Consider the following 6,662-nt stretch of genomic DNA (forward strand, 5'->3'; position numbering starts at 1 on the left):
ATATTTTCCCTACTCTCTTGGTATTGCATACATATTTTGGATATACAGTTTGACACATTTTTTTTTTTTGTGAGCACCAACAGTTTTATCTAGCTGGTTGTTTCCCATAAGGGTAGGCTACACAATGGGCTTCTCTCCCATACAGGGAAAAATTACTGCGACTGTTTTGTACCCCTGAATTTTATAATGTATCATCATGCCCTAAAATAGCTGCCAGTGGTCAATTCAAGCTGTAAAAAGAAGCATCAACTAATATGAAGACTGAAAAGGAAAATTAGCCCCTGAAGAAAAGGGACTAGTGGTTCTGAAACCCAAGTGGAACATCGCTCTATGAGTTCACATTTGCATTTGAACTGCTGCTGCAAGTCTGGTTTCAATTAGCAGCGCACATCACAGCTGTGTTAACCTCAAATTGAAGATCACAGTCTGGGCCACCAGGAGACTTCAATATTTAACATTGCCATTTTCAATACTGCTCTCTTCTGCTTCTGGAAGGGCTGCACTTCTGATCCACAAGCAAGCAATTCAAATTAATTGGGCAGATCTTTATAGAAAGCTTCTCCTGGCCTTATGGGAATTCAGGACAACATCCTTGAGCTCAGGGATAGTCACCATGGGGAAGACTGAAATAATTTTAGGAAGCTTTAAGAGAAACAACAAAGTGTAACCAAAGCTCCCTACACTTGTATTTTCTTTGGGGCCCTGGTAAGAGTTCTTATCACAGAGGTGTAACGGTGAAACAGATCTCCATTTGCTTCTGGGGAGACTCAAGATCTGGTTCTTACAGGATCTCCCAGAAATATAGTTTATCATACCCTACTCCTCACATGCTGGGTCAGAATGAGGAATAAATGGGTGTTGGGTCCAGGGGCATGCAAATAGCGGGGGACAGACCACTGAAGTCTGGGAAACCAGGGGTGAACTTTATTCCAAAAATCACTGCGGGGCATAAAAAGCTCACCAGCTAGCCAGGACCATAGCCAGAGTTTGGGCATCTGAAATTGTGGCAATAAGGGTGGGTTCTGACCCTCTTTTTATAGTAAGAAGCAAGCATTAGGCATGGACATTTTTACAATTTTGAGGTTAAGCTTAGAGACATACTGCATTTTAAGATTTATAATTTCCAATAACAAGGTTTGGATTATATTGCGTTTACATAAGCTATCAGATTTTCTTTGTAGTTAATACTGTTTGCAAAGAAGTTTACAGCTTTTCTGGCATAACCAGTTCCCCATAGCATGAAACAATGTGAAGAAAACTCAGGTAAGAACATTTGGTGAAAGTTTATGGGATGAGATGTATGTGAGGAGTTTTTACACAAACCTTTATTAAAAGTCAACTTTGGTCCAAGGCAGTTGTCAGTTGTAAGAGGCAGGGGAGTTATCATAAAAAAAACTAACCCCTAGCTGCAGAGAGCCATTGGAAAAAGCTAACCTTTGGTCTTGGCCAAAGCTGCTGGTGTAAGCAAAGAAAACCATTGTTAAAAACCAATCCCTAGTTGCTGACAGAGCTGATAACTGTCAGTACCCAATTCTTTAGGCTTATAAATTTATATTTTTATTTCAACATTTTATTTCTGGACTCTTCACGGGGAAATCTGAATCTTTCTCAAGCTCTTCTAATGACTCTGCTGAACAATTAGGCTTTGGAGGCCATAGGTGCTAGGAACCCTCTACTCAAACCTCGAATTCCATCCACAGTGTTCTTCCAATGTTATTGTTTGCAAGATTTATTAGATTTTTAATTGTGTGTATGTATGTGTGATTTTGTGTGAGTGTGTTCTCTTGAGTGCAAGCACCCTTGGAGGCCGGAAGATGGTGCTGGATTCCCTGGAGCTGGAGTTACAAGCATCGTGAGTCACTGGGTATGTGCTGAGAAGTAAGCTGGAGTCCTCTGGAAGAGCAGGAAGCACTCTTAATTTTTCTGCTATCCCTCCAGCTCCATCTTCTAAAGTTTTTGTTTAGATTACTCTTGAAGGCCCCTACCTTACAAGGCATCCTTCTTAAGCAAGTTCGTAGGGTTTTGGCAGCGAGCGATAAAACACAAAGGTTTCTGAGGCAGAGTGGATATCAGAAACAGAAAAAGAGGAAGGTAAGTTTGGAGAGGAAACTTAGAAAGACTAAATGTGGAGTTAGAGAATTTCAGCTATTTCACTCTTAAATGTGTGTGTGTGTGTGTGTGTGTGTGTGTGTGAGAGAGAGAGAGAGAGAGAGAGAGAGAGAGAGAGAGAGAGAGAATTTTTGCATGTGTTTGAACTTAGGTCGTCAGGCTTGGCAGCAAGTCCTTTGTGTGCCGAGTTATCTCCCTGCCCAGAGAATTTCAGTTCTCCATATGGTTATGATCTCACTGACCATAAGAAACTAATGGTTTGAGAATCAATGAGAATGAAGTAGAGAGGGAGGTTGAAAGTTTAATTTGGGAGTTCAACTAAGAAGAAATACAGTTTTGTGTCAAAAGCAGCAGCAGCAGCAGGGATGGAAAGAGTAAGATAACATGAGCCCAGGAGCCACACTTTGGGGACAGAAGGCTCTGCAAAGTCTGACTGATCAAGAGTAAAGAAAAGCCAGTACTAATTCTATGACTCAGAGCTTCCTGGGCAGCCAAACCAGGATATCAGGGTCCACAGCAGGTTGATAACAATGAGGGCAAACCTAGTATTTGAAAATGTGTTTAACTCTAGCCCTTCCCATGGATCTTACCCAAATACTCAAGACATTTGGTTATAACTCTTTGTGAATGTTCCAAGTATTTGGTGCGTGAAGAGCCACTGTAAATATCTCTGCATTCACTGGTCTCTTTACTTTGGTTTATAATCATACTATTTCTCACTTAAATAATTGTGTGAATTGGAACAAGGCACCCTCTCTGGGTTCAAGAACTAGAAAAAGAACATTAATCTGCAGGGAGCAGCCCTTCAGTATTTGGGAAGTAGATTATACCATCGTAGAAAGATAAAAGATGAAGGGCTTGGGGAGCTGAAACAGAGGTGATTCTATAGAGCATGCTTACATTTTTGGTTGGCACAGAACACCCTACACAGGTCTCCCGAGTGGGAGACATTTAACCCCACCCTTCAATTTGCATTGGACGTATTCCAAGTCCTTATTTTAAAAAGTCTAAAATATAAGTCCCATCATCTTCTGCTTAAGCCTGTAAGGGTTTCCCTGGCTCCTTCAAGGAACATTCTAAAGTCCTTGACTTGTAACAAAATTCATTTCAGGAAAGCTTCCCAGAATCTCACCCGCCATGCACCTCTCCAGCTGCAATTCCCTGGATGCACAAGGCACAAGTAAGATTTGCCCAGAGTGTACTGCCTGCTTCTGTCCCCGCTGCCTGTCCCTGCTTCCTTAGAAGATCAGACCTCTGGTTCCTCTGAGATCTACCCAACTCATCTCAGGGGGCTACCTTTCTAAATTTCAGTGTAGAGTGGTACCCTCTTGCTGCATGCTTCTTCCTTTCCTTGATACCTCAGTTCTAACATCGTCCAGGCTATGGCCATGCTACTTTCTTTTCTGTGACTCTTCTTCAGGATGTTTTCCTCACGTGCTTTCTGTGACTCTTCTTCAGTATATGTTTTACTCACGTGTTTTCCCCCAGCACCAGGATTAAGGCACCTGACCCAGGCTTACTGAATGGAAAATGATGACATACGTAGACATTTCAAATGGACAAACAAACAAACAAAAAGCCCCAAATACCAGAAAACCCAAAACAACAACAAAATCCCCCAAACCAAAAAAAGCCCCCAAAAGTTTTGCTACTTTCTGAACATGAGAATGTTCTGTCAACTTTTGAAGTATTTTTTATTTTCCATACTTCTCTATAGCTTTGGTTCTCCCTATATGAGGTTAATGCCTATGATAAGCAATCACTTTGGTTTATTTTACTTTCTAGATTCAAAGCTAATTTATTCTGGCAGACATGTTTGTGTAAGATGTTTTAAAACACACTGCTCACAGGGTTAGTAAATTCACTCGAGTTCTTTACAAACCTTTCAACTATGTTTTATTAAAAAGCATTTTCAAGATATCTGCCCATCTGCTCAGGACTGAAATGCCACCAGTGATGTAACTGACAGTTGTTTTTCAGAGTCATGTTCAAATGCTAGAGCAGCCCAGTGGTGACTTTGAGAACTCACACAGTCTATCAACAGAGCGCATCCAGAATGCCCAGCTTGTTTTCTACTTCTCTCTCTCTCTCTCTCTCTCTCTCTCTCTCTCTCTCTCTCTCTCTCTCTCTCGTGTGTGTGTGTGTGTGTGTGTGTGGTGTGTTTGTGTGGTGTGTATGTGTATGCATTTTTTGTGTGTCCTCCCTTTCATAAGGGCTGTGAAGAAGCCAAGAGACTGTGGTCAATAAAAAAGAAACAAGAGTAAGATACTACTTAAACTTCAATAAAGATCACAGGAGGCAAAACAGCAGTAGGAAGTCAAGAGGGAGAGTTACAGCATGACTGTGCTCTACTTTCTTGGCTGCCTCTCCTTTCTTGGCACAAGATACTAAGCAATTCTACAGTTCCCACTGTATAGAAGAAAAAAAGTATTTATTAATTTTTCTTCAGAGGAGCAAGATGCCAGTGATAAGGGAAGCTACGTGCGTGCTGCGCAGGTTTGTGCTCATAGATGTTTGTTTGTTTATTTTTGTCCTCTCAGCAGTCGTTTAAAATATTCCCAAGACTTGGGGGAAATGGTTCAGTCAGTCAAGCACTTGCCATGCAAACATGAGGTTCTGAACCAGCATCCGTGTAAAAGCTGGTCGCAGTGGAGCATGCTCATAGCCCCAGAGCCAGGGAAACTGAAACAGGAGGATTTTTGTATGCATGTCTGTCTAGTCAAAATGCAAGTTCCTGGTTCAGCGAGAGACCATTCCTCAAAGACTCAGTTGGAGAGCAACTGAAGGAGACACTCCAGCCACTACATGTAGCCACACATGCATGTGCCCCCTACATGGATCCCCCCATGCACATGCCACCCCCTCATGCATGTGCCTCCCCACCATGCACATGCCCACCCCACATGCAAATACCTGCACTCATGCGCTTCAACACACACACACACACACACACACAGACACACTCTCACACTGACGCCTAACCAGACTATCCCTTGTGATTTTTAACATGAATGCATTTTCTACTGTTTCAGCTTGTGTCTAGCTTCTATTAAGAGTTTAGGGCTTTTCTCCTAATATCTCTTTCAGCCATATTTTTAATTGTGTATTATGCTAGGCAGGAGTTACACACAGATTTTTCTTTCACCTTTTGTCTTCGCACCCTGGGCCTTGCTCACACCTTGCTGAGGGAATCTCTTTATGGCAGAGTAGCTTTTGAAGAACCCGAATCCCACTTTTGGCTTTAAATCTTGGATGTATGCCATAGTTCCAGTATGTTCTTCAAAGGCAAAGCCTCGTTATTTAAATTGTTGGATACTGTGCCAAAGTACTTTCCATTTTCTACTGCTTGTTCTTCTTTTGAATATAACTCATATCCATAATTGTTTTTAATTGTGAAAAATTTGAAGTTTTGTGTATCTTCTTATATTTCTAGCATCCAGAATATGTTTTCTCCCAATTCTTTCTTTAAATATCTGTTGAAGGCTTCATGAGAAACCATAAGATATACTTTCCCATAGAGATAGGTAGAGAGACAGTAATGTCTAGCATCCCTTCACTATCTTACATAGCATTGATTTCATATCATGTATTCAGTAAATATTTTACCATTTTGGACCTGACATTATTATTTCACATTTATTTAGTTCCAAGTGCATGCAGTGAGAAAGGGTGATCAATGTTTATTGGAAGGGTATATTTGTAAAGGTTTTTGTTTTCGTTTTTAATATACGGATATTCTGTCTGCATGCATGTGCACCACTTGCATGCCTGCTGCCCACAAGGGTCAGAAAAGGGAGTCAGATCCTCTAGAAGTAGAATTACAGATGGCTTGTGAGGCACCATGTAAGAGCAGGGATTTGAACCCCAGTCCTTAGGAAGAGCTTAACCGCTGAGTCATCTGTCCAGCCCTGGGAAGATATTCTTACGTAGCAGGTTTTGAGTCTAGCCAGCACTTGGAAGAAAAGAGCAATACTCAGAGGTAACTCGAATTACTCATGCAGAGATTATGTGTGGGGAAAATAAAAAGTTGAGTAGGGGGAGGGCAGAATTTTCTTCTGTATCTTTTCTGATAGTAAGAAAATAATTATGTGTTTACTGAGTTTCCTTGAAATGAATAAATATGATGGTTGCAAGGTCATTTAACAGTGTCTGACACATAGCAGTTGTTCAATAAATACTAATTTATTTGGTTTAACGCAAAGCATTATGTAACTCTAAGACCTCACCTTTATGCCTGTCTGCATAATCCACCATCCTATGTTCCTCTTTGTCCTTTTCATCTCAAGCGCAAGTTGCGTGGGTTTTATTTTAGGGTCCGTAAAAAGGGCTGGGAGATTAATTGTATAACACAGACAAGGATGTCAGGGCAGCAATTTCCTCAAATCTCTTCTGTGGTTTAAGACATCTTGAGGGATTGATAAAGAAGCTGTGCTTAAAAAAGAAGGGGGGCGGTAAAAGAACAAAAAGATGATCTTTATCTATCTTTACTGGTGCAATAAAAAACTACAATAAAAACCCTAATAGCACATGTTTGTGACTGTCATTTCGAAGTC

The sequence above is a fragment of the Alexandromys fortis genome, unplaced genomic scaffold, assembly GCF_014885135.2.
Source record: "Alexandromys fortis isolate MF-2015 unplaced genomic scaffold, M_Fortis_MF-2015_v1.1 scaffold_346, whole genome shotgun sequence".
Classification (NCBI taxonomy): domain Eukaryota; kingdom Metazoa; phylum Chordata; class Mammalia; order Rodentia; family Cricetidae; genus Alexandromys; species Alexandromys fortis.